The sequence below is a fragment of the Amborella trichopoda genome, chromosome 4 (genome assembly GCF_054954075.1).
Source record: "Amborella trichopoda isolate Santa Cruz 75 chromosome 4, AtrichopodaSantaCruz75HAP2 v2.0, whole genome shotgun sequence".
NCBI classification, from domain to species: Eukaryota; Viridiplantae; Streptophyta; class Magnoliopsida; order Amborellales; family Amborellaceae; genus Amborella; species Amborella trichopoda.
The window spans coordinates 21,014,490-21,033,243 of NC_142339.1; positions in this window are offsets into that span (position 1 = coordinate 21,014,490).

Sequence of the window (18,754 nt, forward strand, 5' to 3'; positions counted from 1 at the left end):
ACAACAGCCTGAACTATACACCTGAGTTGAAAATTTTCAATTTCGGTCAATTTTATCTTAGGAAACACACCTAGTGTCGCCCAACTCAGACTAGGCGACATGCTTTGTGCCGCCCACCAGACTGGGCAACACAACCCAGTTTTGCCTGCAATCTTTCGTTTTTGGCAAGACAACTCATTGGTCAGTCTTGAGTAGAAAGTTGCTATTTTGGGCATCCTGATCAGAGCAACACTATCAGTGTCGCCCAGCCTAGACTTCTCGAAAATGACAGTTTTTGCATAAGAATGACCCCCTCCCATTTTGGGCCAACTTTCCCTCAATTTACCCAAATTTGGTTGGGCGACATTGCCAGTGTCGCCCAGACCTGGAACCCTAGAAAGGTAGTCAAGGGTTGGCAATTACCTCGTGATGGAAAGTTTCCCCTGTTCCAAATAATTTCAGTGTATAAAACCTCATTTTCATGACTGTTTGAGGGGCCCTGGACCTCTTAACTTTGTGAGCTTATGAAACCCTAATCTACAAAACCCTAACCCTAAGCCAGAGAAACCTTAACCTAGACCTAAGGAACCCTAGTTCTTCAATCATCTCTAGGGAACAACAACCCTTTTAAATCAGAGATCTTTTGGTCAACTTCTGAATCAGAGAGGCAAATAGGACGCCAGTTCTGATACGGGCGAGCCCTCGAAGGCTCGGGGGTCTCGAACCATCCAGCTTAGTATTGTTCTCTTACCCTTTCTTTCTTCTTCTTCTTACTGTTTCGATTTTATTTTGATTAATTTTGGTTAGTTTGCTGCTTTGAACTCGTGTTGTAATGTTGTGGATCATGCCAGCTCTGCCACAGATCTGAGAGCTGATCTACTCGTTTCTGGACAGATCTGGCCTCAGATCTGAATTCGATTTGTCCCACTTTATCTATCACATTATTTTTTATCTGTTTAAGATGTCAAAATTTGAGGGATCTTCCTCTGAAGATCTATTTGATTTTGCCCTGTGAACAAGAAGATATGTTTAGCTTTGATCTTTGCAGTATAGAAGCTCAAACAATCTTTGCTTGCACACCTGGTTCAGCTCATCTCATAGGCAAACCCTATTAAATTTCTCTTGTCATGCCCTTGTCAGTCGGGACAACTATGGTCGTTACTCCTCATGGAGTTCGACATTACATATGTGCCGCAAAAAGCTGTTAAAGGTCAAGCCCTTGCAGATTTCTTGGCTGCATAACCTCTCCTAACAGATTTTCCTTTATTTGATTATTTACCAAATGAAGAGGTGTTTCATACTGAAGATTCATATGAGTGGAAGGTGCATTTTGATGGGCATTTCAATCCGAAAGAGGAGGCGCTGGAGTAGTTTCTCCACCCCCCATGATGGCCTTGTCCCATTATCATTTTCTCTCCTAGAGATAGAGTCGCATAACGAAGCAAAGTATAGGCTTGGAGATTGCTTCTCATATGAATTTGAAAATCTTGACCATTTATAAAGATTCAGAATTGGTCATCAGGAGCTCAAAGGGATGTATGATGTAAGGAAGGATAAGCACAAACCTTACTTCAATATTGCCAAGTCCCTAATGATAGAGTTTGAAGAGATTGCTCTGAAGCATGTACTGCGAAGGCTTAATGCACAAGTCGAAACACTTGCCAAATTAGGAGCAACCTTTCAGATTCCGTTAAAAGAGCCTAGATCAGTATGGGTCGCAATATGGTTTATCAAGAAACTTGACAATAATGAGATGCAGTTGTTTGAGAATCATCTCCTTCACCCATTTGGGGCATTAATTGCAGCTGAGAGAACTTTGTAGATGTCAAGAAGTTCTCAGAGACCTCCTCCTTCGACTGAAGAAGAAGAAGAGACATAATCTCAAGAACCCTCATGCGTAGAAGTAGAACCAGTAACAGACTGGTGTATTCTTATAAAGGATTACCTGCAGCATAATCAGCTCCTTGATAGCCCCTCTGAACATAACAAAATAAGGAGATCAGCCACTCGGTATGTGTGTCGTGATGACATCTTGTTCCGAATCCCTCACAATGGTATGCTACTTAGGTGCATCGATCAGAAAGATGCAAACCTCACGCTCAGAGAAGTTCATGCCGGATTTTGCGAAATGCATCAATTGGATCCTAAGCCTTATGACAGAATTGTCAGGATAGGCTATTATCGGCCTACTATGAATGTTGATTCTCTTATGTTCACAAGGAACTATTCAACTCAGATTCATTCAAGCTCCTGAACCTCTTCACCCAACAGTAGCATTGTGGCCCTTCGCTCAATAGGGTATGAACATTGTGGGGCCTATTGACCCACCATCCTTTTCAGGGCAAGTATAAGCCACAGACTATTTCTCCAAATGGGCAGAAGCCATCCCTCTCAAGAAAGTAGAACTTGCAGTGACCAACTTTGTATGTCAACATATCATATATAGATTCGGTGTGCCTGATCGGATCACCTTAGAAATGGCCCTCAATTTTGAAGCCATCATATTGACCGCTTGGTCAACCAGTTCAGGTTTCAGTGGAAATATTCAACCATGTACCATCCAAGAGCTAATGGTTTGGTCAAAGCTTTCAACAAACCCTTTGTGATGCTTTAAGAAAGTCTATTTCTGACACCAAGAGGCTTTAACATGAAAGACTCTCTGAAGTTCTATGGGCCTACCACATTAAAGCTCAAGGTCCCTTAGAAATACAATTTCCCTCACTTAGAATAGCTCTTCATTATAGGATAACAAATGAAGAACGGGCTGCTCTTCATTGTCAAGAGCTTCAAAAACTTGACGAAAATAGGTTGCAGGCACAGCAAAATCTTGAAATTCACAAGGAACATATGCAGCGAGCTTTTGATAAGTTGATCAAAATATGGTCGTTTGTGAAAGGAGAATTGGTCTTGACAGTAAGAAGACCAATCGTCACTCATGGTCGAACTAAAAAGTTCGAATTGAAATGGGAAGTTCCTTTTGTGGTGAAAAAGGCTTTTCCTAGTGGGGCCTATATATCGATTAACAATGATGGCAAAGAAGCTATGCCCCCAATCAATGGAAGATACTTGAAAAAATATTATTCATAACAACGGTCCAAGCCACAACAAAACCTTAAACTGCATGGCAACTGTCCAAACCCCATGACCTTAAACTGCATGGCAACGATCCAAGCCGCGTGACCTTAAATTGCACGGCAACGGTCCAAGCTGCACGACCTTAAATTGCATGGTAACGGTCCAAGCCGCACGACATTAGCTGCAGGAAAACAGTCCAAGCCGCATGACCTTAAACTGCATGGCAATGGTCCAAGTTATACGACCTTAAACTATAGCACACATCCTGGCTGCACGACGATAAACTACTCAGTCCAAGTTATATGACCCTAAACTATAGCGCACGTCATAACCGCATGACGTTAAACTGCTTCACACGATGGTCCAAGTTATACGACTTTAAACTATAGCACACGTCCTCGCCGCATGACGTTAAACTACTTCGCATAATGGTCCAAGCCATACGACCCTAAACTATAAGCATACGACTTAGTGGCACGACGTTAAATCGGTCTCGAAGGTATGACCCTAAAACTACCTCCACACGGCCTTGTTGGATGACCTTAAAACACACCAACTCTATGGTCACGGTGGCATGACCTTAAAACTACTTCCTCAAGAAAGATGGACATGACGAAAACCCACAAGAGTGTCATGGGTAAAAGTGTCAAAGAAAAGAAAAAATGGAAGACATGGTGTAGAAGCCAGGGGCAAAAGAGCCACAAAAATGCTTAGCTCAATCAAGAGAGGTTCATGACACCCAATCGTGCATCAAAGTTCACAGAGTTCGTAGCTATAGCCAAATGTTCATGATGAACAAAAGACTATTGTAACAACTCTACCATTGCTCAAATGGTAAACAGTCCAAATGTGCATCAAAGACACAGTGTGGTGTCATGCTCAATGACACCTGAACTCACAGAGCAAAGGTTAAGTAGAATAATCCGAACTCTTGACAGAATAGAAAATAGGACCGCAAACTTGTGTAGACACCACTAGAATTCATGTGGACACTCCTCAGCACGAGGACAATTTATCAAATACACATAGGTCTTGGGGGGAAGTGAGAGACACCTTTCCATACTTTGTATTTGGAGTACTTCATTGAATTTCCTCTGCCGTCTGAGGCTTTGGTGGTATTTATCATGCACTTCTTGGACTTGAGACTCTTGAAGAATCCTTTCCATTCTTTGGTTATGTATGGAAAGATAGAAAGAAAAATACCACTATTTGATTGATGGCCAGCTTCCTTTGCCTCTCTCAATTTTTTTGTCGATAGTCATATGATAAGGATGATGCTCATCCAAAAGGCTCAGATTCTGGCCAATGGAAAGCATGACAGTCAGTCATTGACGCAGTGCTGTAGAAGACAATGTCGGAAATTGCTAAACATGCTCATATGATTTAGGCAAGAAGTGGGGGCCCAAGAGTGCTTAAACATTGCTCAATCACAATGATGAGCACAACCAACATGGTTGTAACAAATTCCCCAAACACAACAGAATACAAGGCAATGCTCCAGGTAAAAAGAGTAATATGCAGAAGGCTGCACAATGCAACAAAATGGTGGCTAAGTTAGGTCTGACCAAAATGGCCATGAGCCAAACGCATAAGGCATATGTAAAATGCATTTGACATATTGTATAAGATGCAAAAAGAGGCAAAAATGGAAACTTGCATAAAATGAAGCCAACGGGAACATGATGCACCAAAAAAACGTGCCAAGCATAACATCAAACACATGGCAAACAATGAATTTTTTTTTACTGTGCACAGTAGATGAAACAAAGAAAGGATAGAAAAAAAAAACCATTTACGGCTTGACTGCAGGTGCTAGCCAAAGCCATGACTTTAAAAAGGGGATGCTTAAAAGGCTTCTCTCTCTCTCTCTTTCTCTCTCTCTCTCTATGGTGAAAAAGGTGCAAAGGGTAAAAAAAAAATTGGGTTTTCTCTTACAGTGAAATTTTAAAGGTAAAAAGCCCTTCTTTATGTAGCTTCCCCTTTTATAAGTCTCTGACTGCGTCTAGCCGTAGGTCAGTCATGTAGCATTTATCTTACCTAACGTCACGTCCTCTGACTGCGGTCAGTTTCATGGCGTTTAGCCTCCCTGACATCACTTTCTCTGGTCGCGGGTCAATCTCATGGCATTTCGCCTCCCTGGATTCACTTCCTCTAACTGCAGGTCAATCTCACTACATTTCATCTCCCTGGCATTGCTTCCCCTGACCTTGGGTCAATCTCATAGTGTTTCGCCTCCCAGGCATCGCTTCCTCTACTTGTGTCTAACTGCGGGTCAATCTTATAGCATTTTGCCTCCTTGACGTTTGACCGCGGGTGTAAGGACCGAGACTTTTCTGGGGTAATTATAATATGCTGGCGAGTCAATTGTGAGAGTGGACTGACACACATTGAGAGCGTTGATGGATGAGTGCGTTGTTGAGCGCGGGGGATAAGTGTGCACTGGCAAGAGCGGGTGGACGAACGCGCATTGAGAGCACAGACGATTGAGTACCGCTATTGAGTGCGGGTGGCTTATGGTTGTCTAGGGGTGCTTCTTCTCTCTCATGCTTTCTCTCTCTCTCTCTCTTAATGCATCAGTGCCATGTGGCACATGCATGCTTCCACCCCATCATTGTGTTTCTCATGCTTGCTCTCTCTCTCTTCATGCATGAGTGTCATGTGGCATATGCATGCTTCCACCATCTATGTTTATTTATACTCCACACCCACTCATGAATTTGGGTTTTCTCTCTCTCTAGTCACTACCCCTTTCACCCACATTCTCCCTCTCCACCCTAAAGCCTTTTAAACCTCCCCAAGCTTTAATCCCTTATGCTTGAACCCAATCCTTTGGAGTTTGGCATTCAAGGTGAAGCTGGTGGAACACTTTAGAATTTCAATTTGAGTAGGTAAGTGGATCTAGTTTCCATGACTTCATGTTTATGTTAATGCATGTTTCCTTACCTAATCAAGATTGAAATTCGAATATGGGTGTGAGTGTGAGTGCATGTTATTAAAATTCTTCTAAAGAGCTTTCTAATTTCTAAAATTGTGGTCCCTATTTGAGAGATTATTAAGTTAACTTGAACCTCAGCTTAGACCATGAATTTTGGTGGGTCAGTAGCCCATTGAATTTATTTCGGCATGGAAAAGACCCTTGTTATCATCTTATTTGATTTGAAAGTTATTAACCATTTTCTTGCCTGAAGAATGTGAAGTTTGTGTGGTCTGATGATTGTGAAAAGAGCTTCCAGGAACTAAAGAAGAGGCTCACCATGGCTCCGATACTGACCATACCCGAAGGAAATGAGGACTTTGCAGTTTACACCGATGCCTCTCACAAATGGCTCGGATGTGTACTGATGCAACGAGGGAAGGTCATTGCATATGCCTCCAAGCAGTTGAAGCTGCATGAGCAGAATTATTTGACCCATGGTTTGGAGTTTGCGGCTATTGTTTTCACCCTAAAAATCTAGAGACACTATCTCTATGGAGTTAAATTTAAGGCATTAACGGACCATAAGAGCCTCAAGTACTTGTTCTCCTAGAAGGATTTGAACATTAGGTAAAGGAGATGGCTGAACCTATTGAACGATTATGATTATGCCATCCAATATCACCGAGCAAGACTAATGTGGTAGCAGATGCTCTGAGTAGGAAGCTCGTGGCATCAGTGGCTCATCTAATGATCCAAGAGACAAAGTTGTTAAAAGATATAATGGGTTGCCATCTAGCTCCGCGCCTCTGCCCCTTAATAATGAAGTGGGTATGACTTCTTGCATAAGGGTGGAACCCCAACTTATTCAACAGGTACAGCTGGCTCAAAAGAAGGACCCTCAACTCATGAAGATTGTGGAGGAGATGAAGCTAAGAAAGAAAGACGGATTCTCTAAGCAGTGACGACTTGGTGCTATTCAGAGATCGGATCTGTGTCTCAAATGATGAGAGTATAAAGAGGGCTATCTTGGACGAGGCACACCGCTCCCACTATACTTTACATCCTGGAAGTACTAAGACGTACCAAGACCTGAACTGGTCGAATGACATGAAAAGGGAGGCAACACTATTTTTTTCTAAGTGCTTGACATGTCAGCAAGCCCGCTGGGTTGTTGCATCCCTTACATGTGTTGGAATGAAAATGGGAGCACATTTCTATGGTTTTATTCTCCAGCTTGCTTAGAACGAGTTCAGGGCATGACAACATTTGGGTCATTGTGGACCGACTGACCAAAGCTGCCACTTCTTACCGATCTGCACAACTTACACCCTGAACCGACTTGCTCAGTTGTACATTAAGGAGATAGTGAGGTTGTATAGAGTTTCGGTCAGCATTGTGTCCGACAGGGACACTCGGTTTACCTCTAAATTTTGGGCTAGTCTACAGTCAGCCTTGGGGACGAGACTTACCTTTAGCATTGTCTTTCACCTCCAGATTGATGAGCAATCGGAGAGGACCATCCAGGCCTTGGAAGATATGCTAAGGGCTTATGTGAGTGACTTTATGGGAAGCTAGGATGAACATTTACCCCTGATTGAGTTTGCTTATAGTAACAACTTCTAAGCCAGTATTCAGATGACACCATTTGAAACCCTATATGGAAGGAAGTGTAAGTCACCCATTTGTTAGAACGAGATTGGTACGAGAAGGCTTTTGGGGCCAAAATTTGTCCACGTGATCTCAGATAAGATAACATTGATTCGAGAGAGGCTCAAGACGGCTCAGAGTTGGCAGAAGAGTTACATCGATAACCAAAGGAGAGACCTCGAGTTTGAGGTGGGTAATCGGGTCTTCCTAAAGGTGTCACTAACCAAGGGCATCATATGGTTTGGAAAGAAAGGGAAGCTGAGCCCAAGTTGATTCAGACCCTTTGAGATCTTTGAGAGGGTCGAAAGTGTGGCATGTCGACTTGCCTTATCTCTCGAATTGGCAAACATCCATAATGTCTTTCATGTATCAACCCGACCCATCACATGTCCCGAGATATGAGCCTATACTGATCAGGGAAGACCAGCCCTTCATTGAATAACCTGTTTAGATACAGGATAGGAGGGTGTAAGTGTTGTGTAACAAGGACATACCACTGGTACGTGTTTTGTGGAAGTACCATTACAAGTGGTTAGGTGCCTCTATCTCACCCTTCAGATCCAGGGGCACGTATCTTGCGTTTTTGGCAAACCTGAGATTTGAAATCGCTCTCTCGAAACCTTGCTCAAGAACAAAGGCAGATATACCAACCGATGAGAGAAGGCAGATATACCAATCGATGAGAGAGGAATTGAAGTGGGTTTGAGACTTACTCGGGCTGGTTCACGTGGGCACCCTCTTAGATCACAAAGAAAGCCCCCCAGCTGCTTTAGCTAGTTCGTAATCATCTCCCTTGACCTACAATCCTCTTGTTTTCTACACAACACTTCTATGGTTAATTTGTGAGACAAGCAGGTTAAAGAGACCCACCCTTGTCTTAAGGCATTATACGTTCACATGAGCGGGCGACGAAGCATAAGGTTCAAATAAAGATAGAAAGGGAAGAAAAATTGATGAAGAGACGAGGCTAGCATTGCAGCCGAGAAGTCATCAACTCGAAGTGGTAGTAAGATGGGCATGGTTCTTAGAGCTAGCACGGTGGCAATGCTACTCGAAATCGAGACCGATATGGTTGTGCTAGGCAAAGTTTACCCTCAATCAAGCAAGAAGACACAAGAGAATGAAAAGAAGAGATGAGACAACAAAGAGATGAGGTCCTGACGGTGTTAAGCATTGCCGCTGACGACCGTGGAGTAGCAATGTCGTGGCCCTTGGGTGGCGCACGACACTACTGCTCATGGCAAGAGAGGGAGAAATGAACTATGGACGACACTAGGCATCGCCATTAGCAACATAAGAAAACAACACGCCTCCACGAGGGTGGCGATAGTTTCTGATGTAGTGCGCGACGATGGTCATTCATAAGCGTGCAGCAGTAATCCTCATGAGGTGCATGATGGTAGGCGTGGGACACAGGAAGGATGGCGATGAATGACGAACACATGAAGAAAGCACGCAGACGACGGTAGACGTTGCCAAGGCCTATAGCGGGCGGCGATGGGTATCGCCATCTACTATAGACACGCAACAAGGAAGGACCCCTACAAGCGGCAATGGGTTTCACCATCTAGGTTCTTCACTAAGAATTCAAGCTACATCTGCGGACGTCGATGGGCAGCGCCGTCCACAGGCCCCACTAGACGAACGAGATAGAAGAAAAGAAGGAGAAGGAGACTCGCACATAGCGCTGCCATGGCCATGCGCCAACTTTGTAACCTCAGGGGAGGCATGCACGACACTGCCACTGCCATGCATGACCCCTACAAGGAACTCAAATGGAGGAGGGGGGAAGAGAGGAAAGAAGAGAGAGAAGGTTTACCTCGAACCTAGGTACTAGTCAAAAGTTTCTCTCACATCACTCTCTCTCTCTCAAACGTGACCTAACAATGAGAAGAAAGAGAAACTTGTATTAAGTAAAAACTCTCTTTTGTCAAAGGTTGAGTCCTCTGGTGTGTATAATGCTAGTACGTATATGTAGAATTTGCCTCAAACATGGGTGGCTGATCAAAAGTAACCCTAATTGCTGTAAGTTAAGATTAAATTGAATTAAAAGAAATTAGAAAATAGGGCACAAAATGATAGATTTGCCCCTTCTTAACAATTCATGGAATTCCAAAACAGTCCCTATGTTGCCGTATAACTTGTGTGATCTTGCATGGCTGATCTGGGGTCGTTCTGTTGCCCATTTGATCATAAGATAATTGTTTTAATGTAGGGTTCGGCATGGCGATCGTTTTGATACCAACTTCGAGCCATGGATCTTGTTTTTAGTACACGATCATGTGACTTGAAATTTGAATGGATCTTGAAATTTCAGATCGATAGTGTACTTATTCCATGATGTATTTCATTGATTTCTTCGTTGAATTACACTGAGCATGTCGTTAATATCACAGGGCAACAAATGTAACTTGATTCCTTGCCCGAACGAAGATTTTGCAACTTTGGAATTTTGGTCGAAATCTGGAATTCCGACGATGGAATTTGCAGTCACTTCATCAGCATTTTGTGCAGAACCTGACTGTTCATCGCGTATGGGGTTCGGGTCAGTGATAGCCCGAGACGTTACGCACACGATGGAATTGGTCTCGCAACGGTCGGGCTCGCGAGCGGCGTGATCTGGCCACTCAAGCGAGGAAATTGTTCGCTGCTACACCAGGTTCGATTTTGATGCTCATGGTATCTCCCGTTTAGCGGGATTCAATCATCGGCTTTGACCTGTCTCAAAAGTGTGGTCCCATGTAGGCTAGGGGGTTTTGACGAGATGTACCCTAAAGTCTGTGGCAGGCTAAACCCTGGCTTCGTCAGTTTCTTGCCTTCATGATGGTCCTTAGCATTTTCAGAGGGATCTTTTAGTCATCATCCTCACCCTCAAGGACTCTTGTTGTTGTTGAACTGGGGATATCTTATGCGGCTCTCACTCCCTGATGAGCCATGTTGCGGGGGATCTTATGCGGCTCTCAGCCCCTGATGAGCCATGATTGTTGGGAGATCGTATGCGGCTCTCACTCTCTGATGAGCCATGTGGAAAAGTGGGGGATCTTATTCGACTCTCACCCCCTGATGAGCCATGACGGCTGGGAAATCTTATGCGGCTCTCACTCCTTGATGAGCCATGTTGAAACATGGGGGATCTTATGCAGCTCTCACCCCCTGATGAGCCATGTTGAAACGTGGGGGATCATATATGGCTCTCACCCCTTATGAGCCATGTGGTGATGCGATTGGATTCTGGCTTTTGAGAATTTTAGGCAGAACTCATTAGCCAATATTATGACTGTTTGGAGATTGAATGTTGGCTAAGGCAGTGGTCGTGGATCAACCTGTCTTGTCGGTCCAATCGCTCTTTTGCGGGTTTTAACTTGAATAGGGGAAGTGGCGCCATGAAGATGGTTTTCACCAACTTCAGCTATTTTTGGGCTCTTTTATCCATGACTTGAGGTCTTTTCTACCCTTTTCATCCGTTTTTACTCACGATGCCCTTTTGAAGTTTTCACCGTGCCTGGCTTTTTTTTTCCACAAAAGTCTCTTACTCATGGTTTCGTGACCATGCCTGTCCGTTATTTTTACTCATGGCGTTCCCTTCTTAGGTGTACACCATGCCTGTTTTTTTTTTTCTTGGGAAGGCATATTTAGAGTCGTGCCTTCGAGACCTGTGCGAAGCCTTTTAACGTCATGCGGCCAGGACAGACACTGTAGTTTAGGGTCATACAGCTGGACCGTAGTGGTGGTGAATGGCATTTTGTGGAGGTTATACAGTGAGCTTAGTGATGATTTTGACTCACTTAGGAAGATGACATGAAGTTTCCTTGTGAAGAGTTGATGATGGATGGATGTTGAGTGAATAAAGGGGATCCACTAGTCAACAGCGAGTATGACATGCGGAAGGGTTCACCGACATGCGGAAGGGTTCACCGTTTGGTGAGCATGGGTAAGACTCACTGGAGGAAAAGATGGTAATGATGGTGAAGGTGATGCACACACATGTATGGGCCGGCTAGGAAAGGCATGCGTGAAGATGCACATAAAGGGCATGTGCGCATATGTAGGCTCACCAGAGAGGAAATGGAGGTGGTATGCACACACGAATGGGTCGGTTAGGGAAGACATGTGCATATGTGGGGGCGTCTTTAAGGTCATGCCTCTTGGACTTGGGCAAAGATGTTTAATGCCATACGGACAGGACCTGTACTATAGTTTGGGGTCATACAGCTCGACCGTGGTTATGCAGTTTAAAGTCATACAACTAGGACCATACAGTTTAAGGTCGTGCAATGAGACCTCCACTACAGTTTAAGGTCATATAGTTTGGACCATGGCTATGCAGTTTAAGGTCATGCAACATGAACCATATAGTTTAAGGTCGTGTAATGAGACCACTGCTACAGTTTAATGTCATATAGTTTGGACCATGGCTATGCCATTTAAGGTCATGCAGCATAGACCAAGGTTGTGCAGTTTAAGGTCATGCAATATGGACCAGTGTGTGGGTCATCATATAGGTAAAGCTGCATGAGGGATGGGTTGTGGATAACAATGTGACTCCCTGAGGATAGAGATAGTTAAGGCTATACACAAGTGAGAGGTTTAGATAGAGATGGCGACACTCGAGGAGTAGCAGACGAACGTGACTTCCCTAGGGATTAGGAGGTCCAGTGTGACCTCTTGGGGATAATGAGCAATGGCATGCATGTGACACTGTTGATGATGACAGGCTAGAGCACAGATGAACCTCATGAGGATTGAGGGGATAAGAAGGGCCCTAAACTCCCTGGGGATAGTGGGTCGTAGTAAGATGTGACTCTTACTGGGATGTTGGTGTGAAACAAACCCATTAGGGGTTAAAGGAGTAGGTATGAATCTTCCACACATCTAACTCCCCTAAGGATGTTGATGAAGTACCCTTTCAGTGAGGAGGTGTTTTATCTCTCGATTGGAGTTGTGCGTATGGACCCTTTGTCATGCTGTGTGTTACAGTTTTAGGGTGATGTAACTTGGACCATGGCTATGCAGTTTAAAGTCATTCGGCTAGGACTATGCAGTTTAAGGTCGCGCAACTAAACCTTCATTACAGTTTAAGTTTATATAGTTTGGACCGTTGCTGTGCAGTTTAAGGTCATGAAACATGGACCGTGGTCGTACAGTTTTGAGTCATAAGACAAGGACTATGTAGTTTTAGGGTCATGCAACTAAACCTTCGCTACAGTTTAAGGTCATATAGTTCGGACCGTGGTCGTACAGTTTTGAGTCGTGCGACAAGGACTATGCAATTTAAGGTCGTACACCTAGACCACCGCTACAGTTTAAGGTCATATAGTTCGGACCATGCAGTTTGGGGTTGTACATCTGAACCGTCACTACAGTTTAAGGTCATATAGTTTGGACCGTGGCTGTGTAGTATAAGATCATGCAGCATAGACCGTCGCTACAGTTTAAGGTCATATAATTTGGACCATGGCTGTGCAGTATAAGATCATGCAGCATGGACCGTCACTACAGTTTAAGGTCATATAGTTTGGACCGTGCAGTTTAGGGTCATGTATATGGACCGTCGCTACAGTTTAGGGTCATATAGTTCGAACCGTGCAGTTTTGGGTCGTACATCTAGACCGCCACTACAGTTTAGGGTCATATAGTTTGGACCGTGGCTGTGCAGTTTAAGGTCATGTGGCATGGACCATCGCTACAGTTTAAGGTCATATAGTTTGGACCATGCAGTTTAGGTTCGTGCATCTGGACTGTTGCGTGGTGAGGGAATTTGACTCCATGGGGAATAGAGCCATCACCGGAGGCTAGACTCCCCGAGGAGTGAGGCTGTGGTGCAGGGGATGAACTTCCTGAGAGTACAGGACGATGGTCCAACTGAGAGTGCCATGCCGCATTAGTCCCCTTGGTGAAGCGTGCGGCAGTGGACCTTGGAAAAATGCGCGACAATAATTCTTTCAACGAGGCACATGGTGATGGCCCTTGACGAAGGCGCGCGATGATGACCCTTTGATGGGGGTGCGCTGCGATGGCCCTTGACGAAGGCACGCGGCGTTGACCCTTTGATGAGGGCACACAGTGATAGTCCTCTGGGTGAAGGGAGCAACAATAGCCCTCTTGGGTCTCGGGCTTGACCCACCCCGACCTGGTCTTATTGCCACCAAGAGCTGGGGACTGGAGTGTCATTTCATGTTTATCGAGGGCAGTTTACTGCACTGCTAGGTATAAAAGGGGGAAAAACCCCACTTTACTATTTTACTGAAGGGTAAAATAGTAGAAGGGTTTTTAGAGAGGGAGGACCAAAGCTTTTGGCAAAGGTTTTTTGGCCAGAACTTCTCGACTAAAATTTGCAGAAACAGGTAGATAGGAGCTTTTCTGCCGAGCTTCAGGAGGTTGCAAAGCTTCGTGCCGCGATTGCGAACCTATTTGGGAAGTGACAAGGCTTTCTGAGCAAGGAACAGAGCTTCTCGGGGCCTTAGCAGGATTTTTATAGGTGCTCTGCCAAGGTTTGAATGCTTCGTCAGTCGTTCTGCTGCTGAAGGGGAGATTGCAGCGAGTTCAAAGGGCTCTGTAGGTCCTCTTGTTATCAGAGGAGAAGAAGGGAGAACAACAGTTTGCTCACCGAGAACTTAGCAGAATTCTGGTGAATTGGTGGTGAACTCACTGAAGTGGGAAGAGCAGCGAGAAGGGAGATCCATGGGGTCTCAGAGAAGCCTTCTAGGGATTCCAGTGGTTTTTAGCTAACTCTGGTAGTGAGTGGAGGGCAGGGAAGGGGTGGCGGTTGTGGATTCCCGGTGAGGAGGGGAAATGTTGGTGGGAACCCGAAGGGTTGGGGGGCCATAACAGTCGAAGAGACGAAGGGTCGTGGAACGGCTAACAGTTGTCCTTCGCACACAAGGTGACAAACCACGCCGCAAGTGTCTGGCGGCATGCCCAGATTTCAAGGGACATGCATGTGACACATGTTGACAGCTGGAGCGAGGCATTAATATGCCTTAGTCATGGGACGACGATAATCCTTGGTTGATCGCGAGGCAGTGACTCCCACCTGGCAGCATACGACGATAGTCTTGCTTTTGGCGATAATTAACGTCCTTCGACAAATGTCTTCTTGACGATCGGCCAAGGCTTCAAGTAGGGAACTTATGATTATTGAGGACGAGGAGCCTCTTATTACTGAGAATGAATCACATCCCTCTCCTCAACCTCCTGTCTCTAGAGGTGAGAGCGAGTATGACTTGATAATCATGGGCAACAAGGCGATCCCTCTTTCCACCTTGAGAGGGACCCACACATCTTTTGCTCGAAGGGAACCTATCATAGGCTCATCTTTTGTAGTCACCTCCTTTTCGAGACAAGTTATTCATCCTCTTTTCTGACGCATCTGGGGACACGGTTTGTTGTTTCACAGGCCACGATGCCTTTCCCTGCACAATTCAACAGGCTCAATCGCCGTAATGTTTCTGCAGATAACATACGTGATCTTCTTAGAGCTGCTTATCAACTTTTTAGTCGGGCTTCTCTCTTTGAGCAGATCATGGTCCTCTCTTTGGCGAAGAGGTTGATAGACAACCTTTTAGACTTTGAGGTCCCTTACGCAGACTTGTTCGAAACGAAGGTGACTGAAATGGCTCAACAGGCTCGGGAAGTTCTGTCTTTAGAAGAATCAACGTTTATTGAGAAATATCCCTCTAATAGGCGTTTACTTAAGTTCTTTCCTGGGCCTTTGACTGTCACCAATTCCGCAACGACACACTTGGGTAACCTTAGAACCAACTTGCTCATGTGTCAGTACGTTCACCCAGATTTCGAGACTTTGCCTTCAGAAGATCCTTTGATAGTTAAAGAAATCGCATGTTTTGAGAATGAGAATAACATGACGATTCTTGAATGTAACATCAACGATTTGGAAAGCTTGCTTGTTGTGGCCCGTGGTAAGAAAAGACCCAATTTCTTCTCAGTTGGTACGTGGGGAATATCCTCCTTTGGTAAGAAAGTTTGCCCTCCTTCAAGCAGCAGCCCCAAAGGATGGAATCAAGTGGATGCAACAAGACCATTATAGGATTAGCCTTGAGGATTAAGTGAACACTCTCCTTTATAACTCTTTGTACACCAATTATTGGTATTTATCATGTTGACAATTGTATGAATTTTTGGTTTTATGAATGAAATGTCACTTTTTGCTTAGAGTGTTGTGCGACATGTCTCTCACTCTTCTGTCTTCTTCTGTTTTATTGCTTTCATCGTTTGTTAGTGTGAGACAAAAAGAATATCCCACCCCTTGCTTTGCTTTGTGGTAGCCTGTTGTGGCTTCAATGACCTCAAATGGGGGAGCAATTGCTTCCTCACCCCTTAGTGTTTGATTAGAGAGGGGCTCATAATTCATGGTTCTCATGACTTGATGAGCCTGCTCGCCATAAATGCTCCAGTCTGGGGGAGCTTTGGCTTCAATTCGAGGTGCATTAGTCTTGAGCTCATCATAAATCTTTGTCTCAAGGACAAACCCCTTTAAGTGCTTGAAGCAATGCGCATGACCTCTAATTGGCTCTATAGGTTACGAACCTCTCTTCTCAGCTCTACCATGGGGTCTAGTTCCAAGGAGCCAGAGGGATGACTCTTGCTTGGTTGTACTTCTTCAACAACCCTCGAGAAGTGTAGGACCTTCTTTTGGCTACTGATGACCCCCTTGTTCAAGGAGGATGGAACTTGGAGTAGCTTCCTTGGTGGTTGGTATGTCAGTTCTACTTCTAGAAGAGTGATGGGGACATGTAGGACCTTTTACTGGTCTGATGTATAGATGACCTCGGTGTTGGAAGGTTTACCCCCGGGGCTTCCTCAGTCTCGGGGGCCGCTATTAGCTCGCCATTTTGTTCTGGCGGAGTAGAAGTAGAGGGGGAGCTTTGTCAGGATACCATGCTATGCTCCTGTGGTTAGGGGTCAGGGGGAGGATATTGCCCATCTTTCCTCTTCTCTAAACATTTCCATGATCATTCGCCCCAGATCCTCAACGTCATTATGAGATGAAGGTCCTGTCTCTCTCACAGGCTTCCAATCGTCATCCTTTGACTTTTCTAACGCTAAAAGTTCTGTTAAATAGTACTTGGCGTAGGCATAGTGAGTCTCAAGTATGGGGAACGGTCTTTTATCGGCATGGAGCTTGTGTTGCCTTCCATATCAGTTGTACTTGAAGCATTGGTGGAGTGTGGAAGGAATCGGCCCCTGATCTTGAAGCCAAGGATGACCAAGCAAGACATTGTAGGCGGTAACGGTGTCGATTACATGGATTTGGGCGTAAACGTTGACGTCACCGATCTTGAGACGAAGGTGCACTATGCTGGCTGGCTTTTCTCCTTACTAGTTAAACCCTTGCACAATGATGTGGGTAGGAGTAAGGTTAGCAGACCCTAATCCCAATTGGGTGAGCATCCTTCTTGGGATCAGGTTGACTGCTGACCCTCCGTCTAGCATGATTCGATTGAGAGGGTAGGCCTAAAGTTCACCATTCACGAAGAGGGGGCGATTGTGAAATTTTCCTCCCAACTGAAGGTCATCTTCGGAAAAGGAGATTGCCAGGTGCCTACTCAAGATGACCGGGTCAACCTTAATAGGTTCCACTTCAGTCTCGTACACCTTTGGGTTAGAAAGAGCTTGAACCAGAGCCATACGGTAGTCTCTAGACAGCAGGAGGGCATCATAGATACTTAGAAGAGCTAGAAGCTTTCTCAAGTGCCCAATTACTTCGTATTTCACTTTATCCTCATTAGTCTTCTGTGTTCCTGATCATGTCATTGGTGTGGGTGGTAGGGTAGGCTTAAGAACAGGTTTTGGTTGGGTTTTGGTTTGCGACACTGACTGACTTTGTTGTTCATCCGATGAGGTCTAGGTTGATGAGGAAGAATAGGAGCTTGTATTAGGGATGCAAAGGTCTGAGGTTGAGGTTTGGGGGAAAGCAGAGGACTAGGAAGCTTGAGGGCCTTGAGCTTTTGAGGTGTGTGTTGTAGTTCTTTCCCAGTCTTAGACCCATTTGCCCCGTGCTAGCTAGTACCTCAAAGATCTGCACCATGTGGGAGGCTTCTTTGGAAGAGGAGCCTAAAGATGACTCGATTTCACTCAGGTTGACAGGGCGTTGGTGGCTGTCGAGAATCCAGTGGCCTGGGCCGGCATCTCTCTGAGGCACTCTTGCTATGGCTGGGTGAGGCTGGTGTCTTTGAACTGTTTGTTTTGAGTGTCAAAGTCTGGGCACCTTCGAGCTGCACCTATGGAGAAAATAGAAGAGGAGGGAGGAGAAGAAGAGTTAGAATGTTCTGGGCAGCTTTTTATGTCATCGCTGGAATTGGACATGCCCAATGGATATTTTAGGTCTTTCCCAGGGTTTGACCGTCATGGGGTGCTTTTAGCGTCGTCACTCATATTGGGGGAATCCCGAGCTGTTGGTGACTCAGGGATGTCCACTTGATTGGACGAAAGGGCGAGGCGAGCAGCTCTTGGGATAAAGTCTTGCAAGGTTGGTAGTGGAGGAAGGGGCCTGAGGTATTCTTTCTTGACTAGTGGCTGAGGAGGACGATTCTTTTGGCGGGCCAACCTAGGTGCCCGTCATCTCCTTTGGGATCCTTGATGGGGTGTCTGGACCACCGTATCAGGTTAGTGAGTAGCCCTAGCTTGGTAGGATTCCTCACGTTTCAAGGATTTGAGCTTACTCTACCCATGGTAGACTTTCCAGGGCTAAGAGGTCGAAGGGTCTGAAGGGTCCAGTGTATACGCAGGAGGGGCTGGTAGTGTGGCTGCCTTTGGAATGGGAGCAACGGCCTCGATGCATTCTGGGAGAACCGCACAAACGATGTGCCCTTGCTGGACTTTCTCCGCAACTATAGCTTCAAACCTAGAGCATTCGTTGAGTTTGTGGCCCCATACTTTGTGATATGGGCACAATAAAAATTTTGTGCCCTGGGCAAGACGCCTCCGCTGCCTGGAGGGCTTGGGAGTGATAAGGGCTTATGGGAGCATTGTCTAAAGGGGTCTTGCAAAGGGTTCCTTGGGCTTGCGTCAGGAGGTCGTCATGCTCGTGTGAAAGTGGGACTCGAGGATGTCCTTATGGGTTGCCTTGAACTTCCTGGTACTGCTGCAATTTCTCTGCCAAGAGCTTGTGGAACC